The sequence below is a fragment of the Pelophylax lessonae genome, assembly GCF_965119305.1.
Source record: "Pelophylax lessonae genome assembly, chromosome: 6".
Taxonomy (NCBI): Eukaryota; Metazoa; Chordata; class Amphibia; order Anura; family Ranidae; genus Pelophylax; species Pelophylax lessonae.
Window position 1 is genome coordinate 193,827,880 of NC_138773.1, and position 21,080 is coordinate 193,848,959.

At 40.9% G+C, this 21,080-nt stretch overlaps 1 protein-coding gene across 4 annotated transcripts in view; it reads right to left on the minus strand.

Moving 5' to 3' along the window:
• The window catches only part of RAPH1 (Ras association (RalGDS/AF-6) and pleckstrin homology domains 1), a 330,513-nt gene that overhangs the window by 237,637 nt on the left and 71,796 nt on the right, over window positions 1–21,080 (minus strand). For all 4 annotated transcript variants that reach the window (XM_082260726.1, XM_082260725.1, XM_082260727.1 and 1 more), the window contains exon 2: window positions 10,352–10,442. The gene's annotated coding sequence lies outside the window, so the exon portion shown is untranslated. The remainder of the gene's footprint in view (window positions 1–10,351; window positions 10,443–21,080) is intronic.

Genomic DNA, 21,080 nt, shown 5'->3' on the forward strand with positions numbered 1-21,080 from the left:
AAATGTGAACCGGGGCTAAGTGTCATTTCTGTCTGCAGTCTCGTTCCTCTGCTATAAGACACTTTCCTCCAATCAGCTTTCAGAGCTCTCCTCACTGATGTAACTTCGGGTCTCTGTAGAAAATGTTGCAGTGTTATTTAAGCAGAAAGTCCACTAATTTCTAGTTCAGACTCCATATGTGGGGTAAGCCTGCTTCCTGAGTCGATTCTGTGCAAGACTGACCATACATTATACATATGTCTTGTAGATTTACCAAAACCATATAATAGGAGTTTAAACCTAAACACTTTAAATTTGTATGCAACCAGGCAGGCCCTCCTACTGCATCCTACTTCACGCTCCACGCATCACCAATCAAATACAAACGTTTGGCAGCTGTAAAAGTGACTGTGCTGATGCAGCTAATCACGGACACTAAAGTGGGGTACACACTAGTAGAAAATCTGCCGAAAATTCCCGTCCGAGGTAAAATCGTACGATTTTCAGCTAGTGTGTACACAACTTTCAGCAGCCGATGCCGGCATTTTCAACGAAAAAAAACGGAGGGACAAACACCAAAATTTTTATCGTCCGTCCCCAGACGACCAATTTTCGTTTAATGTGTATGCAGTATGTCCATAAAAAAATCGGATATGAAAGACCGCGCATGATCTGAAGTTGCTGACAACCCGGAAGTCTAGGAACAAATGTTCCCAAAAAAAAAAAAATCGGACGAGAAATTTCGTGAACATTTATGCACTGTCAACTAAAAACGGTTATGAACGCTAAAGCAAGAGAGAGAAAAATCGGAGGATAATTCGTGCAATTTCCGTCAAGTGTGTACGGGCCTTTATGCATCTAGCTTTCTGCACACAAGAAAATGTGGTGCACTAGAACTTTACAGCAATATGTTCATGATAAACTCTCAATTCTGAAAGGACACAAGAAAGACTCTACAGTTGGTTTGCAGCTGTCTTTAAAAACACCGGTTTGTTGCTTACATTAGAGGTCTGGCAGGCTGACAATAGCTGCTCTCACAGAAAAACAGCTAGGATTTCAGTGCCATTGTGAAATTTAAAGTCCAATTTTTCCACAATGCTAATATCTACACAGAGGCAAATATGGGCTTTTTTAGGCTTGGCTCCCACCTCTGTTTTTCAGAAAATCGTCCATTTAACGTGATTTCCCAAGGGTCCCGTTAACATGTGTGAGTTTTCCACTGGTGCGTTTTTTGGAAAGTCAGGGAATTTTATTTTCCTGCGGCAGGTTGCCTTTTTAATTCCATAGACTTTAATAGAAACACAGCGGAAACACACAAAAACGCAGTCCTTTTGTTTTTGATGGGTTCCTGTTGCACTTTTGCTGGTTTCTCCAGCAAGACAACAGGCACCTTCCAAAAAGACAAAACGCATTAAAAATGCATCAATACCACGTGTGAAAAAACACAAAATGCAGCCTGCATAGGTGTGAACCAGGCCTTAATGTGTTCTTACAGCTTGCTCGGAAAAAGTAGATATGTTTGTGCATAGTCTGGGCACTGGTTGCATTTAACATCATCATCGCTAAATGAGGGCTGTAATATGTTCATGCCTCTCATTGGCATATCATTATGACTAAAAAATTATGTACAGAAAGAAAACTGCTGGTTACAAACCAGGCATGAGGCATGTCGCTCAGACGTGATGTCCTGAAAAGGAGTGGCCTTACACAGCTCTTTATTTTTTTTCCTATATTCCTGTTAGATGGGAAACCAATGAACAGTAAGCATTTTGTTTACCATGAAATAAGTTGTTTCTGAAATGTAGGTGGCCATTTAAATTGCACATTTTTGCTCAGCTCAGACTGGACATAAACCATTAAACTTTGCTCAGTTATGTTGTCACACCTAAAACCACACTGTTCTAGGAAAATGATTAACAAAAAAAAAAAAAAAAAAAAGCAGAGCAATAAACACAGGACTGGAAGAAGGTATCATGGACGTACCTATATATCAAATTCTTTGTTGAATCTACTGTGCCACTCCTTATAGGGTTGTGTAATGTTGTGCAGCACATTCATAAGTACAGAGCTATATAAACAATGTGTCCAGTAATTCTTAACTAGTCACTGTATACATATACTTCATCCCAAAGCAATCTCAGTAAGTGGGGGTGAGGGGTAGACAGAATCTACTGAAGACCTTGCTGACATGGAGTGCGAGTTACACAGGACCCTTGTTACATTACAAAACTTACAAGAATACTAGCAGCATTAAGATAAAATGATTTGGGTAGATATTACGGTGTTAAGCAACATAAATCTGTCCATTTTCTAAACCCTCCAGAAAGCTATTTGACTGTCATCAAGATCAGTCAATAAAACACAAAGAAATGACTGACCTAAAGCAATGTATGAGCAGACAGTGACTTGAAAACACAAAAGAACAAAGCTAGGCTGGAGTGTTTGACTTGGTAACAGAGATGTTCAGACAAGATTACACATTATAAAGTGGACAGGGGCTACAGGGCACAAATTGAGAAGCAGGGAAACACTGGAATTAACCCCAGATGTGCTGGTATAGCAAAAGGCCTTCCTGTGTCCTTTTTACTACAAAGCATATAATTCTACAAATGATTCAGATACAACCCAGTTTAATTTGATTATTTTGCCTTTACAAAAAGACAGAATTTACCTGTATTATAGTTTACTTTTTTGATTGCAGTAATCAATTTTGTATCTAGCTGCCTTCTTACTAAAGTTGCTTTTACCTTCATTATCTGAGTAGCCCTGAAAAGGAGCCTAAGGACTCAAAAGCCAGTGTATATTGTAGGCCAAACTCTGCCCTCATCTCTGAGCCACAGGTGCATTTTAAAATATCATTGCATAGCCAGAGAACAAGCAGTGGCAATATTTTTATGACATCAGAGAAAAAAATAGTGTATCAGCTACTGCCCTTCAATTGGTTGGGAATAGGAGTAAAATCAGTATTTGGCTTTAGTTCGTGATTTCAAAACTTCCTTATTAAAAAAAAAAAGTAATTTAGCAATACATGATCAAAAATAGGTAAATAAAAACATAAAACTGGAACAATGAAGAAAATGAAAAGGTGCTACCTTATTTGTTCTGGGTGTCTGTCAGCAGTAAAACTGTTAACTGAAGAGTCTTACAGCAATGCGAGCACAAGTGAAATACAGCCAAAGGCAATGATAATCTAAAACACAAAATTACACAGCCCTAGGGCACCGTGAATGAGAGATAGCAGCTATACTGGGAGAGCCGCATTCTCTACCTGTCCTTACATGTTCTTCGTGCACACAGCTAAGCTGCTGCTACAAACTGACTGTTCCATCGTGACTGAATTTTTAATTATCCATTATGCCAAGAAAATATTTAGTTTGCGCCCCAAATAATGCCATCACAAATGACCCTTTCCACTTCTCTAGAAGGAACAAAAAAAAAAAAACGCAAAAAGCAACATTTTTAAACTAAACTATCGCAATTTGGTCATTGCTCCATTCCACACTCCCAGAGAGGTTATCTGGCAGGCGTATCTTTGTATCCAAGATATGAGATTGGTCAATCGGCCTGAGCGCAAAGGAGACAATTTGAGAAGATACAGGCTCCCTCTTTAGGACTGAATAGAGATTGCACAGCGAATGTGCAGGCGCAGCGTGAATATTATGATGACATCCGGCACACTTGTAGTACAGAGGAAGCTACATAGCCATAGCCTCTCCGAATCAGGGACACATGAGTATGGGGCTGACAGGGCAGGAGGTAACAAAATAAATGTTAAACTACATGTACACTAGCCTATCCTGACTGCAGCTGCAGGAAAGATGGGATTTTTTTACACCGACGGACTTGACTTACCGTAAAATCCATTCCTCTGATGTTCATTGACGGACACAGCTCCTTAGATTTTTGAACAGTAGGTCATACTGTCCCCTACAGGAGTAGAACACTGGGCAGAAAAAGAAAAAAAACTCAACAACACCTATGGGCAGTCCCAGGAGGTATACTCCCCCCCTCTCTGCCATAGGTACTCAGTTTTGTTACAAGCAGTGTCAGAAGTATTACAACTCCAGGGGCAGGTGCTGTGTCCGTCAATGGACATCAATGAAATGGATTTTACGATAAGTCAAAAATCCCATTTTCTCTTTCGTTCATTGACGGACACAGCTCCTTAGATTCTAGACCAGTGGGACGTCCCAAAGCAAACACGAGGGGTGGGAACAGCAAAAAAATTCCCAAGGCTAAACTGTAGCAAACCAGGTAACAGGAGCTCAACAAAAAACAACAACTGGAGCCCAACTGAAACATTACTCACCCAAAGAGGGAAACAGACCCTCTAAACAGCAGCCTGCAAAACCTTGCAGCAGAAAGAAGCATCCGCAGATGCCAACACATCCACTTTATAGAATTTTGTGAAAGTGTGCATCGACGACCACGTTCCTGCCTTGCAAACCTGCGTCACTGACACCCGATGACAGAAGGCCCATAGAGTGCACCTTTATAGGGAAAGGAGTAACCTGACCCTTGATCAAATAGGCCCGAGTCACGGTCTGTCTGATCCATTTTGAAATGGTCGCAAAAGAAGCGGAGAGTCCTTTGAGGCCAATCCGTGAGCACAAATAGTGAGTCTGACTTCCGAAAAGACTCCGTAGCTGCCAGGTACACCCGAATTGCCCCCAACCACACATCCAGGGCATGCACCGCAATTTCCTTTGGATGTTTTGGCCTGGGGCACAGGGAAGGCAACAGTGTCCTTGCCCAGCCTGTCAGTTTAGGTGGACGGCCATGTCTTGGTAGGGTTGTGGCATACGCTTCCCACTTTCGAATGATGGATTTAACAGTACTCTGTAGATGTTCAAAGCTTGGGATATTTTTTTAAAACCTAATCCTGCTTTAAACTGCTCCACAACTTTATCCCTGACCTGTCTGGTGGGTTCCTTGGCCTTCATGATGCCGTTTGTTCAATAGGGTTCTCTAACAAACCTCTAAGGGCTTCAAAGTACAGCTGTATTTATACTGAGATTAAATTACACATAAATGGACTCTATCTACTATTTAGGTGACTTCTGAAGGCAATTGTTTTTGTTTGTAACATGACAACATGTGGAAAATGTCAAGGGGTATGAATACTTTAAGGCACTGTATGTTGCACGAAAATTGTGAGCGTTTGAGCTAAAAAGAAGTAGACCAATCTATTTTTTTCTGAAGCAGACTGACTTTTCTTGTCTCAAATAAGCCTTATTTGGCAAATGTGTGTGTGTGTGTGTGTGTGTGTGTGTGTGTGTGTGTGTGTACACACTTCCCTACAATCTTCTTGTGCAGTCGTTGTCAACCTATGCGCTAAAAAAGGGTCCTCAAATGTGGCCCCCGACATCACTTAAGGGCCACACAAAGTTCAGTATATGCAATGCATGAAAAGATTGTCAAAAACTGGAGACCCTTATAGAGGAAATGAGGGTCAGAGAGTGTGGACATGCTACTTTTTGGCTGGGGATGGCTACAGAGGACAATATGAAACTGAGAACATATTATATGAGGCGATAAGGAATCAATGGTTTTACCCTTAACAGACTGCTGAGGTCCGAGGATCGCCGATCAGATACAGATACTAAAGAGCCATAGGATGGGCACCAGGGCTCTAAAGTCTATAAACAGTCTTCAATCCACTGGCTAGTCATTGCAGTTTGCTGTACTTGTCTGCTTTGGGACAAACATATTACCTAAAAGCGCAAATTTTAAATTTCCTACACATGTGGAAAGGCTTCCAATGAAATTGGAATGAAATGAAAACTTTTGTAATACAGGGACTACTACTCTTCTATACTATATCATATGGTACTGCACCTATTGGGATAAATAAGGACCTTTAGTAGAATTTATAGGTCAGAGAGTCTAAAGGAGAACTCGTCTTGTTTATAGCATCTGGTCCTCCAATCCCTTCTTGCTGCATAGGGGAACAAAAGAAAGAACTGGATCAAATACTAAAAGTAAAAAAGCAGGCTTTCTTTAAGATGGATTTTTTTGCCGTAGCCAGAAAAGACAAAAAAGTACTTTAGATGACTACAGTCTTACAAGAAATATGTAGGCAGGTATAAGCCTAGATATTGCACACATTTCAGGAGATGGGGAAACATTCCTTTCAAAAGACGCCACTGCTACCCAAAACTAAAAAGATCTTACTCACTGACATATTAGTAAAACATTGGGTACAGCCTACGTTAACCATTGAGGGTCAGCACAACAGCAAGTGTTTGTGTTTATTACATTACAGAGTCGCTCTGTGCAAAAAAACAAAAAAAAAAAAAAAAAAAACACAGGTTTGGAAAAAAAACAGCTTTGAGGATTTACAAGTTCCACATTGAGTCATTTTATTCCATAGGAAAAAAAAATTAATGGAAATACGCACAGACAATGTTTGATCAATTGGTCATAGCTTATTCGGTCACTTAAAGCCAGCAAAGAAGTTAGTGGTATGCACTTTGAATAGAACTTTTCACTTGCACCTCAGATTATTAATATTATAACTATTCCACCCACGTCCCTAACCAGCACTGTGCCAAGAGTAATGTTTATCTCTGGATATTAATAGCACTTCTCTCTGGCTTCTGTGGCATATTGTGTAATTTCTGGTTGCAATTATAATCCATCTGTGGTTTCAGTGCAAGAATGGAAAATACCATAATATACACAGGGTGTTTAAAATAATCAGACTTTTCCCAGATAATCCCAAGTGTAACAATTTAGTACTAATCTATTCAATGTACACGAATGCTTTAAAACATGCATACTAGTCAACTGGGGAGGAGCTTTAGAGCTTCATAAAGGGATCTACTCCCAAACTGTTATTACAAGCTCATATTATTCTTAGCTCTTCAACTTTTAGATTTTCTATCTAATTCAATTTAGAAAAATAACATTAAATACAACTTGTTCTTAATCACTTGCCTACTTGGGCACCTTCCTGACCAGGCCAATTTTTCAGCGCTGTCCCACTTTGAATGACAATTGCGTGGTCATGCAACACTGTACCCATGAGAAATTTTTATCATTTTTTTGAGACAGATAGAGCTTTCTTTTGGTGGCATTTTAATCACAACTGAAAAGTCTTAAAATTAAAAAAAAAAAAAAAAAGGCAAAAACCTTTACTTGTATGGACAGCTACTTCCATACAAGAGGATTGAGTCCGACTCAAACAAGAACGTTTAAAATGCCCCTCCCTCCTTCATATCCTTAGTTGTGTTCACATTGGTCTGATTTGACATGAGATTTGACATGTCAAATCGCATGTCAAATCAGAGCCAATTGCCAGCAATTGCACTGTCCGAATCCGTGCGACGCAGATTCCCAAAAATAGTTTCTGTACTACTTTTGGCGACTTTGGGGGGCGATTTCAATAGCCATCTGTGCAGGAACTCGCACAGTTCTACTGAGCTCGCACGATTTTAAAACGGCCTCAGTGTGAACCTAGCCATAAGGAAAGAACCTCCACCGAAGTACACAAGAGTATTTTTTTTTTTTTTTTTTTTAGATAAAAATGTAACAATTGCAAACACCATCACTTTAAACCAAAAACAACCGGGTAGGAATATGGATGCTGCCCTGGAAGATTCTCGGAAATACCATTACCAGTAAGGGTAACCATAGTTTTCCTAAATCAAGGACAGCTAATTGAGAGGATAAAAAATTAAACATACTTGGGGGGGGGGGGGGGGGGGGACTACTGCCTGCAACACCTTCCTTCCGAAGGACAAGTCCTGGCTGGACAACATTTACAAACAGAAGCTCTTCCCGAAAACATGGCTTCACAACCCTACCGCAGTCTTAGAGATTTCTTCCCACAAAGCACCTGCCTTCCTTACTACTGATGTGCCCATCGACCTTGAGTAAGCTGTAATTTTAGCAAGTATTAACTGACCAGAACTAATGAATACTTTGAATCCAGCAGGCCATGGTACTCTAGGAGCCACTGAGCTCTAGATGAGAGCACAGTATAAGACTAGAAGTTGAACAGATCTTTGTCAATCTAATTTCCAGAAAACACAAATGGTCAACCACCTTAAAGGTACTGGGCAACAAACGGTTTTTATCTCCTTCCTGGATTGAATCCAGAACTGTGGGAATTGAATATAAATGTATGCCAATTATTTTTTGCCAGGAATAAAAACACTATCAAACTTTTTTGTATAGTTTCACTATATGACTATTCACCTTTTTGGCTAAGGTGAAGGGTGGTAATCCTCCTCAACATCCTCTTATCTAGGGAATCCTCCTCTCATCCTTCAGCCCAACAGGCAGAATTGCAAAGAATTCAGATGGAACACAGGTCCCTGCGATAATAAATTCAGACAATTCTGTAGAATCCAGGTAGAACCGCCTGCCAGAGACTTCAGGGCTGAGACTCAGCTCCTTTATGGATCCATGGGACAAACAAAATTACTTATACTTGGTCATGGATGGCCTTCCTGATCACTAGGGATAGTAAAGATTTTGGGAGAAAGCATACCCCAACATGAAGCCCCCCCTCGTTTAAGGGTTTATAAATCTACCTACCTGGCTTTCACCTGTCAAAGATGTATATTGACCATGGTGGACGTGCACATCCCACACACAGGGAAGTGTGTCATCATCTAGTGCTGAAATGGAGCCAGCGCCATCTTTTTCGTCCTCAGCCTACCATACAGGAGACCTGCTCAGAGGTTCTATACTGCTGGAAAAATGTGTAAGAAACCCCCCAGAGGGACCCATAACCACCAGTGCCACTGCGGCATCCAAAGATCAGAACAAAAAAGTAACAGGCTGTTGCCTGAATCAGTCAAACAGCAAGGTCAAGCACATGTCTTCAGGGAAAAAACCCTCAGGTAAGCAACCTGACCAGGAACACTGGCAAACCAGGACCTAGTCACCTGAAGGAGTCCACTGACAATCTCAATGATCAGAGCCAGGGAAAACAAAACAGACAAGATGAAGTGCACTCCTGGATAGTTGGAAACACAATATGACTGAGGATGAGGAGGAGGGAGTGGCATTTTTATAAATTTTTGGTTTGTGTTTCCTGTTGGAAATCAATGCAGAGCCAATCATCTCAAGTAACTGTCCTGGAGGATCATTTTGGAGATAAACTTTTTTTTTTTTTTTAGAAATACTGATTTTCCCCTACTTTCTTTCTGCAAATCAACTGATAGACAACGGTGTGCATTGCTCCTACAAAAGTCGATAGTGAGGAATTCTAAAAATATTTCTAACCTTGATGCATAGTCAAACGAGTTTCAGTTTCAGAACCAAAAGTATAACTCCACATTTCCTTTTACTTTAAATAGCTTGTTTGGACCAAAGTGGCACTGCTCAGCCATTTACAGGAAGCTTTGTGCTTTATCAATGAAAACAAGGCTTCCTCTGATTGGCTGAGGTATAGATCATGATGGCACCCACATGCGTCTCCACCTTAGACAGACAATCAGAGGAAGCTTTGTATTCATTGATAAACACAAGGCCTCTTGTGAAGGGATGAGCAGCGCTCAGCCTGACTTAATTTTGTTCCAGCAGCAGATGGGAAGTCCCCATACCACTGATGGAACACAGTGTTGTATACAATATTTAGCTGATGCTGCATACAGTTTATACAACGCTGCCAGCTGAAGCATCTATTAGGCCCCTTTCACACTAATGCAACGCGATTTTGGCGCGATTTTGAAAGCAATGGCAAGGCTATATGCCTCAAAACGCATTAAAATCGTGGCAAAGTAGTGCAGGAACTACTTTGAAGTCGGTGCGACTTCAAAACGCCCTGATATGAATGGGGCTCATTGAAAATAATGGAAAACGACTTGTCATGTGATTTTGCGGTCCAAAATCGCGGGACAAGTCGCACTAGTGTGAATGGGGCCTTAGAAACAGGAATAGTTTTTTTGGGCCACCTTGGCGCAAACAAATTATTTAATGTGAAAGTAAACATAGAAAATGGACAGCAGAATAAGACAGAGTAGTCCATGTTTTTTTTTTTTTTTCTTCATTAACGTTATTGTCCGAGTACAGATCTAGGTTTGTGGCAAGCATGTTTGAAGCCATTTACCGTTGACATGGTCTCACTACCTCTGCTGGTAGTTTATTCCAAGCATCAACTACCCTTTCAGTAAAATAATACTTTGTAAGATTAGTTTTGAACTTTCCTCCAGTGAGTTTGAGGTCTTGTCCCCGTGTTCCTGATTTTGGTTTCATGTTAAATAAACTGCCCTCCTGAACCTTTTTCATCCCCTCTATGTATTTAAAGGTTTCAATTATGTCTCCCCTTTCCCTTCTTTCCTCCAGACTGTACCCACTAAATTCCTGAAGTCACATGGTTAAACGTGATTAGGTTTTGAGGTCTAAATGCAAAGATTACCTTTGTGTAATATTGACTTCAAGCCTGTAGCTGTCCTCTCATGGAGAAAGAAACCGTGTACCTCTTTTTTTGATTCTTTGGCAATTGATTCCTAAAAGGTAATAAAACAAATAACATTTTAGTACCCAAAATAATAATATATACTTTGTTTACAGATGACGACAAATAAAATGCCTGCATAAAGGAAAAATCCTTTAGGAAAGAAATCTTATCCAGACATTAACCACAGTGTGATTTCTTCCAAAAATGTTTTGATGAAATAATTACTACTGCTAACAGCAAGTGTGGCTAAGCACAGCCGAATAATTGCAAGCTATGCAACAAATTCAAGCATCACTTATAACTACTGGGTGAAGACAGGGCAGGCAGGGGTTAACAAGTTAGTAATTATGAACACTTCTGAGTGTCAGAAGCACTAATTATCATATACAGAGATTTTTCCACCAAATCAGAAAACGTGCAAGCGGTCCATGAGCATTCCTTTTACTACACAAAATATTAAAAGAACTTTGGACTTTGCATGCTCTCCATCCACATGTCAGTTGTGGTAGCGTTATCAAGACTGACCTATGCATGCAGTATGGTGATGCAAGAAAGATGGTAAAACATTGACCTATGGCCAGGCTAATTTTTACTACTACTCAGACACCATATCTTCAAAATGTAGGTTTCATTCAAAACCACCGAATTTGGATAATTTCCTATTATCACAGTTCACTTTTATATACAATAAAGATGCAAACCATCCACTCCACACAGGGACCTCTACTGCCAGCTTTTGTAATGGACTAATAAGTCCAATCACAGCTAATCAAAATAGTAAGCACTGAATGACTAGTTTTCATTTAACCACTTAAGCCCCGGAATATTTTACCCCCTTCCTGACCAGGGCCTTTTTTGCGATTCGGCACTGCGTGACTTTAACGGACAATTGCGCGGTCGTGCGACGCTGTACCTAAACGAATTTGACGTCCTTTTTTTCCCCACAAACAGCTTTCTTTTGGTGGTATTCGATCACCTGTGCGATTTTTACTTTTTGAGCTATAAACAAAAAAGAGCGTCAATTTTGCAAAAATAACAATATTTTTCACATTTTTTTTATATGAAATTCCCCAAAAAAATGTAAAAATCATTTAACATTTTTGGCCAATTTGTTTTCTGCTACATATGTTTGGTTAAAAAAAAAAAAACGCAAAAAGCGTATTTTGATTGGTTTGCGCAAAAGTTATTGCGTTTACTAACTAAGGGAAAGATTTCTGTAATTTTTGGTGTTTTCTTTTTTAACGCGTAATGGCGGCGATCTGCGATTTTTTTTTGCGGTACTGCGACATTGCGGCGGACAGATCGGACCCTTGACTGACATTTTTGACACTTTTGGGGTTACTAGTGACATTACTGCAGTAATCAGTGCTATACATATGCACTGTTACTGCAAAATGACAATGGTAGGGAAGGGGTTAACTTTATTGGGGAAGGAGGGGTTAAGTGTGTCCCTAGGGGTGTGCTTCTTACTGTGATTGGTCATGGCTACTGGTGTAAGAACAGAGATCAACGCTCCTACATAGTAGAACCGTATGATCACCATTCCTACACAGGGGAGAATGGCAGGCGGCTTGTTTACATCAGCCGCCTGCCTTTCTCCCTTCACGGCGGACGATCGCGAGTGACCGGCGGACATCGGGTCCGCCGGTCACACGCACGGACTTCCCAGGTAATGAGCCGGGGCGAGCGTGCGCCTCGGCGGGCACCCGCTATTGGCTCACAAGCAAGTAAAAGGCTAGTGACGTACCGGTATGTCACTTTGCCTGGCTGGGGCTGACCGCCGCAGTATATGTACTTGTAACCGGTTAAAAAAAAAAAAAAAAAGGTTGTTTAGAACTGTAAAATTAAGTTCTAAGCTATCAGTGTGTGTAAAAAAAAAAAGAAAAAAAAATCCTGATTTCCTCCCTAGAGTAGTACAGTGTTACTATGGTAAAACTGTATTGCTGTGGTCACTATATGTAAAAATAAAATGGTAAAAAAGAAAAAGAAAAAAAAAAAATGGGAAAAAAAATATTTATTTTTACATACTATCACCGGTCAGTCATCACCACACCAGATATACAATGATGTTGTACTGCACTAATGACAGTATGTAAAAAATGTAAAATAAATAGTGAAAAAAAAAATGTTTTCTTCATTTTACAGAAAATTGCGACAAAAATGACAACTTCAAAAAACTAGCCATGCCTCTTGCTAAATACCTTGGACTGTCCTACTTTACAAAAAGGAGTAATTTGGGGGATATTTTTACTGTCCTGGCATTTTTAGACCTCAAGCAATAAGATAGGATGTCAGTATATCAGCATTGATCAATTTTTAGATCTAAATACCATTGTTTGCAGACTAACTTTCCTACAGACTTCGTGCCGGTTCACATTTGTGCGATCACAGCTCCTAAAATTACATGCGATCTCTGTGCAGTGCAAATTCAGCCATACAGTTTGTATAGCTGAATTCGCACCGCAATCCCACTAAAACGCGCACAGGACCCTTTTTTTGGTCCGCAGCAGAATCGGATTGCATGGTGGTTCACACTAGTGCGATCCGATTCTGTGCGAACTTTCAGATCGCACTGCGATATGCGATCTGATCTGGGGGGTGTCGTTAACTTTTAATTGACACCCCCAGCGTATCGCATATGGCAGTGTGAACTGCCAGGGGTGCGGATGCGATGCGGGAACACGCTGTATATTCACAGCGTTCCCGCATCGCACAAATGTAAACCGGCGCTAAATGTATATACACCGATTTGGGTTTTTTCAACAAAGAAATGTAGCAGTATACATTTAAGCCCCGGTTCACACTGATGCGATGCGGGAAGGCTGCGAATCCGCAGCCTGTTCCCGCATCGCACACGCACCCCCGGCAGTTCACACTGCCATATGCGATACGCTGGGGGTGTCAATGTAATCTTAACGACACCCCCAGTTTGATCGCATATCGCAGTGCGATCGTGCAGTTCGCACAGGATCGGATCGCACAAGTGTGAACCGCTGTGCGATCCGATCCTGATGCGGCTTCCAAAAAGGGTCCCTGTGCGTGTTTGCTGCGGCTGCGGTGCGAATTTAGCCATACAAAGTGTTTTTGTCTGAGAATACAATACAAAACATTACATCACTTCCAAATTTTTATTTTGTTGTACAAGAATTTTCGAACTTTAGTAACCTCTTCATTTTCGATATGGATGCATAAAACAAAAAACAGACGATTATTCATCCAATAATCTTATTGTGTGTACCAGGCTTGACTTTCTGGACACTCTTGGTGCCTGAAACCCCATCTAGTTCGCCTTAACTGTATGCTGGTAGTGACAGGTTGCTCTCCCAGGCTTATAGCCAAAAGGTGCCCATTAGATCTTAACACAACTGGGGTTTCAATTTTCAAAAAGTTAAAAAGTTTCAGGAGTTATGGAAAAAGTAGTTGAAAAAGTATCAGGTGTCAACTTGTCTGTCCTGATATTGCAGTGTCCATTAAACTGAACGTGACATAGCTGAGGCTAAAGGAGAGAACAGTATGCATGGAAAATGGTAGCTCATGCTGCCATACTGCTTTACCTGGCAACCAGTGCAGCTTTCTGGCAAATGGTAGCCTTGGATCTGTTTGACAGCACTGTTAAAACAGCTAATAAGCAGGAGTTCCAAATGGAAAGCTTTTTGCCAAGCAGCATGGGGGCAGGGAGACATGACATAATATTTTGTTATTTCCCACTCAAAATTACGGTTTCTAAATAGTTTGAAATCCTAAATCAGTTCTTAAATCACTTTTATTCAAACCATGATCTGGTGATAACTATCACAGTTGTCAATATTCTCTGAACTAAACTTCCAAGCCTTCAAATGTCTGGTGTCATAGCTGATCGAACGGACAGTACTATGGCAAGTTCAGATCTAAAAAAAGGCCAAGTTGGTAATCTTTTTTTGGCTGCAAAAGGAGAATTTAGTTCCACCTTACATCATTCATTTCCAGGGTGTGACAATCACAGAATTGTCAAGTAGGGCTTAGAAGCGAGATCATATACCTGAAGTGTAGCTGTCAAGGACTTACTCAAATATAAAGCTGGGAAATTATGTTTATGAGAAAGATTAAGTAAGGCAGGCCATACACGGTGCAAATTTCTGTCCTGCCACCAAAATTTGCACGATTCCCCCAGCAAGACAGACAGTGCTGACAGGGGAATCCCTCCTGCCAAGCATATGTCTGCCCCCAGCGGGGGAAGCCAGTGATTATCGCTAGCGGCTATAGGAGCCACTAGCAATAAACACAAGAGAATCCAGCAGGCTGGTTGCACTCAAACGGTTTGAATCTCGGCCAGTTTGTATGGCCGAGCTAAGTTGCTGATCACGCACATTAGCTATAAAGTCAACCTGCTTCCATTAAAGTGGTTGCAAAGTGTTTTTTTGAACTTGTACCTACAGGTAAACTTATAATAAGGCTTACCTGTAGGTACAATGAATATCTTCTAAACTTGCACTGTGCCGTCCCTCAGAACTCTGAATCGCAGCTGTGACTCCCGTGTGCATGAGCGGGAGTGTCGTCATCGCTGCAGCGCGCCGCTGGAGGGCTTCATTCTAAGGTAAGCATTGTATAATGTGCTAGTATGAAATGCATACTACTAGCACATTATGCCATTGTGTTGCAGATTTTTTTTATTTTTTATAAAGACCGTGGTTTAACCACTTGCGGACCAGTCACTGGGACTGTACTGCGGCAAAGTGGCTCATTCCCATCCAGCGACGTAGACCTAAGTCGCTGGACTCCTCCCCTTGTGGGCGGCGCTCGCGCGCCGCCGGAGACTCGCTCCCGCTGTTTTCAGTCACAGCGGGAGTCGGGCCAGGGGAGGAGCGGCGGTCATCACCGCCGCTCTTCCCCGATCGCCGGGGAATCGAGTCTGGAGATCCGCCCGCTTGTGTAAACAAAGCGGGCAGATCTCCTAAGTGACAAACAGTGACAGATTGCAGGGTTCAGCATAGCTGAACATGCGATCTGTCCCTGTATCACTCAGTCACCTCCCCCCACACACGTTAGTAAGCACCAGGCATACATTAACCCCTCCCTCTCCAATAAAATTAACCCCTTCCCTGCCAGTGTCATTTTTACAGTAACAGTGCATATTTATAGCACTGATTACTGTAGTAATGTCACTGGTACCCCCAAAAGCGTCAAAAATGTCAGTCAAGGGTCCGATCTGTCCACCGCAATGTTGCAGTCCCGCAGAAAAAAAAAAAAAAAAATCGCAGATCGCCGCCATTACTCGTTAAAAAAAAAAAAACACCAAAAATGACAGAAATCTGTCCCTTAGTTAGTAAACGCAATAACTTTTGCGCAAACCAATCAAAATACACTTATTGTGATTTTTTTTTACCAAACATAGGTAGCAGAAAACAAATTGGCCAAAAATTTAAAAAAAATTTAGATTTTTACATTTTGCTTTGGGGGAATTACATATAAAAAAAATGTGAAAAATATTGTTATTTTTTCAAAATGTACGCTCTTTTTGTTTATAGCGCAAAAAGTAAAAAGTGCACAGGTGATCAAATACCACCAAAAGAAAGCTCTGTTTGTGGGGAAAAAAAGGACGTAAGTTTCATTTGGGTATGGCGTCACACGACCACGCAATTGTCAGTCAAAGTCGCACAGTGCCGAAACGCAAAACGTGGCCTGGACGTAAGACAGCAAAATCCTCCGGTGGTAAAGTGGTTAAGGTTTTTTGGATTAATGCATCCCTCTTCACAGTACTCAGAAGTTTACAAATTAACTTTATATAGAGCACATATACAATTTAGATGCTAACAGGTGTGCAATCTTTTAGAATTTACCCAACTGTGCAATAAATAGCAAGTGGGTATTTTTATAAAGACAATTTTATATGACCAACATTTTTAGAACATCTGTTTAAAAAGACTGCCATAACCTGGTAAATTCTGCCAATGTATGACATTCTGAAAACAGAGTAGCATAGACCCTGTACTTTAATTTTATCACTTGGATTTCTGGTGTCCAGATCTTTTATTTTAACCAGTGAACACCTGCATATGTTTTTCTGCCAACTGCCTTCTAAAGACACTTTCAATGACCTTTCTGCTTTCCAGTATTCTGGAAGATTGGTTTTAAGCCAACTTAATAGGTTTTCGTTGCTCAGAAACACTTATTTATAATCTTATTAGATTAAAGGCCAAGTCTACCTAAAAGTGTTCATTTACTTTTGGTTGGATGTCAACAGGTTGAATCAGCCAATGGTTTGTTATGTTTCCTAGACAATCTAGAGGCAAGATTCCTGCACTTTATTTCCAGTTGTATCCCACAACTATGGTTATTATAAATAGGACAAAGAATGTCACGATTCCTAAACCGCATTCTCAATCACATAAAAAACATTCTTTGAAATACAGCATGAATACTTTACAATGATGGGAGATGGAGTTGAAAACTCCAGCTATCTGTTTTTAGTGGACAGAATTGGATCGGATGTCAGCAGACAGACAGATGTCTGCTGACATTCGCTGCTCTATAGAGAGCAATGGATGGCCCAATCGTGTCCACCTGAAAAACTGACAGGCAGACCCGATTGATTCGTCAGTATGAAAAAGGCCTAAGCAACCACCCAAAGTAATCACTTGCCAACCAGCGACATACCCGTACATCGCTGGACTTCTAGTGGTTTTACGGGATGATTTTTTTTTTTTTGAGAGCCAATGGTTGGCTCTCTTGAAAAAGCAATTCTAGCGGCTCCCCTCCCTGCAGCTTTACCGGGATATCTCATCCCACCAGAAGTCCCGATCGACCAGCCAGATCTTCTGCCAGCGGATCACAGAGCCAAACAAAGACTGGATCAGCTTTGTTTGGCTTTATGATATAGTAACCCGGAAGCGATGACCTAACATTACTTTAAACAGCTCCATTTGCAAAAATAAAAAGCATTTGAACACACTGATCTTGGTGTGAACAAATGCTTTTAAGTGCAGGAGGAAGGATTTAGGGTATTTCAGACCCCTGATTTCTCCATAAAGTGTACCTGTCACATGCCTATTTCTGTAAAAAGGGGTGTTTACACAGCAGTAAAACAAAAAAAATAAAATTTAAAAAGGGACAGTGGAAAAATAAATTATATATATATATATATATATATATTTTTTTTTTTGTTTTTTAAGTGCCCCCATTTCCCTGGTAAATGCACATGTCGGTTTGCACGCACACAAACAGCGATTGTCCCATACATGTGAGGTATCACCACGAATGTCAGATCATGGGCAGTAATTCTAGCACAAGACCTCCTGTGTAAATCTAAAGAGGTAACCTGCAAAGGCTCTTAAAGTGTCTCCTCTGAATAGTAACAATTACGTGGTTTGTCCCCGTTGTATGGGTGTCCACAACATTAAAGCGTGACATGTTCGGTATCCCTTTACTCAGCATAACATTTTTTATATTTTACCAAAAAACTAGGTTATGTATTGACGGCCCACAGTGTATTTATGTTGGTACTTTGACGTTAAATACCGGGGATATGGCAGCGGATAGCTGCCATAAACCCAGTATATTTTCAAACAGCGGGCTGTCCGCTTTAGCACAAAAGTATTTCGGATTCGCCAGGGGATCACTTTTAAGAGCAGTGGGAGAGGTCCCCTCCCCCCCTCCCGCCGCTTCGTGGTTGTTTTCCCTGCTTACCGGAGCTGTCGGTAGCAGGGAGAACAATCCGATTCTCTCTGCGGAGTGAGGGCAAGATGACTCGACTGCCCTTGGAGGACCGGAGCGATGTCAAAACGTCACTTCTGCCCTCCGGCCTTAAAGAACCCATTTTTTTTTTGGGGGGGGGGGGGACCTTTTTTAATATTGCTTTTAAGTGTAAAAGTCTTTAGTCGCGTCTTTTTGACCCCAGATCTCACATCAAGCTCTGTCAGATCTTATACAACCTGAGGCAAACAGAACATGCTAGGATGTGCAGTAGCACAATTGGTAACTGATAACAGTTTTAATAGTAATCTTTGGGTTTGTGGGAAGAAACCTGAGCATGTAGAGGAAATTAATTCAAAACACAAAAAGAACCCATGCAGAGATATCAACCCCATCTGTTTAAAATACAACTGTTGGAAAAAAATATATATATATATAAATTGTGCTTTCAATGAAAGCTTAAAAACTAGTTAAATAATCTGATAAGCATTCCATAAATCCCAACAAGTTTACACACAAAAATATATACGTGAACCAGTGCTTGACACACCAAGGAAAACAAACCAGTCTTCAACAATTCGCTTGTATATAAATCCACAACAGCCGCTTCGTTATCAATGATCACAATATACACTTTAGTTCTTTGTATCATTTTTAAACATCGACTCACAATTAAACACAGGAAAGATAGATTTAGCTGAAGCTGCAAGGAAGGATTTCTGAAATGTTGCAAGGCACAATATCCATGTATCTGTGGTCTTCACTATACAATTACCTTCATGGATTTGTGATTTATCTCTGAAGTATCTTAACACTGAGCAGTAAGAGGTATGCTCTCCATTATTCTTCATCCCCACACTCACCGCTGACCCTTTTATATGTGAACATGCGGGAAGAGATCTACCTTATTTTAAATAATGTTCTCTTTCAGGCTCCCTGGAGAACTCTGCAGCTGCTCTAGTTTCTAGGCATGCACAGAAGATAGAAAACTCCTGTTCTGATGCACAGACGAAATATGGAAAGAATCGCTTCAGATGACTTCATTGAAAATTTAGGGAGACAAAGAGGCAAGTATTAGGAATTATCAAACATTTATAGCTTTTCTAACCTTGCCACGTCATCAAATACAAGCATCTGCAATATCCATATTTTAATCTACATGAAAGAGATTTGAGGGCTCTTAATATTTATACAGCATATAGCTGTTTTCATAGCAATGTAAAAATAGCCTAGGGGGCTGGAGCAGAATTAAAACGCACAGAACATAAGAGGGCTCAGCTAAGATTAGTACAAGAGGGAAGTTGTACACAATGGTGGCATTTTCTTTGTACATGGTGATTAAAGTGTTTGTTACAATGGAATATAATGAAATACAATTTATACTAAAAGAAATGCTTGACTAAAAAAAATGCTAATCCTTACACAAATACCAATAGACATTAGAACGCAATCAGCCAATAATCACATGTCTATGGGGGAGCACCAGATGGTCCCGAACAAGCATTTTTGAAATACAGTGAGTATATAGGTAAATAATCTTCAATCACAAACATTTGCACCAAGATATGTCAGCCTTGTCTGCATGTATCCCCCTCCTCCAATACTGTAAATCAGAAAACAAATGTATGTTCAACCAGTCACTCAGGTCTATAGCAAACCTTAACCACTTGCCGACCGCCGCAAGTACATATACTGCGGCGGACAGCCCCTCACAGGCAAAGTGACGTATGGCTATGTCACTAGCCTGTGAGGCTCTGGGGAGCGAGCGCGCGCCGCCGGACGCACGCTCCCGCTCGGTCACGGACCCCCCTCGCGTGTGCCCGGCGGACCAGATGTCCGCCGGGCACTCCCGATCGTCCGTGACAGTGGGAGAAAGGCAGGCGGCTGATGTAAACAAGCCGCCTGTCATTCTCCCCTGTGTAGGAATAGTGATCATACGGTTCTACTATGTAGGACCGTTGATCACTGTTCCTACAGCTCAAGCCACAGCCAATCACAGTTAGAATCACACCCCTAGGACACACACCACCCCTCCCTCTCAAAAAAAAGTTAACCCCTTCACTACCAGTGTCATTTTACAGTAACAGTGCATATTTATCACACTGATTACTGTAGAAATGTCACTGGTACCCCCAAAAGTGTCAAAAATGTCAGTCAAGGGTCTGTTCTGTCCGCTGCAATGTCGCAGTCCCGCAAAAAAAAAAAAAAAATCGAAGATCGCCGCCATTACGCGTTAAAAAAAAAAAAAACACCAAAAATGACAAAAATCTTTCCCTTTGTTAGTAAACGCGATAACTTTTGCGCAAACCATTCAAAATACGCTTTTTGCGATTTTTTTTACCAAACATATGTAGCATAAAACAAATTGGCCGAAAATGTTAAAAAATTTTGATTTTTACATTTTTTTGGGGGGGAATTTCATATAAAAAAAATATTGTTATTTTTGCAAAATTGACGCTCTTTTTTTGTTTATAGCGCATGATCAAAAAAAAAAAAAAAATTGCACAGGTGATCAAAGACCACCAAAAGAAAGCTCTGCTTGTGGGAAAAAAAGGACGTCAAATTCGTTTAGGTACAGCGTCGCACGACCGCGCAATTGTCCGTTAAAGTCACGTAGTGCTGAATCGCAAAATAGGCCCTGGTCAGGAAGGGGGTAAAATCTTCCGGGGCTTAAGTGGTTAATCAATATGCCAATTGCACATATTTCTAGCAATATACTTCTATCAGCAGGGGAGGAGTGGTGTTCACTATGAAGGATATATTCCCTGACTGTACACTGACTAATAATGACTGGTGAGTGGGGATGGGGGGGGGGGGGGGGGGGGGGACACAGGAAGCATACAATTACTCCTTGGTTAAACACACCAATTATGTCATACTGCAACAGCTGTACAACATACTGGCAGCGCTCTCTCTTATCTTACTTGCTGTACAATAAAAAAAGAAGGAAGCAATTGTTTTCAAAACCTTCTTCCCAGTTCTCTGAAAATTCAAGTACTGGCACAGATAACATCCCTGT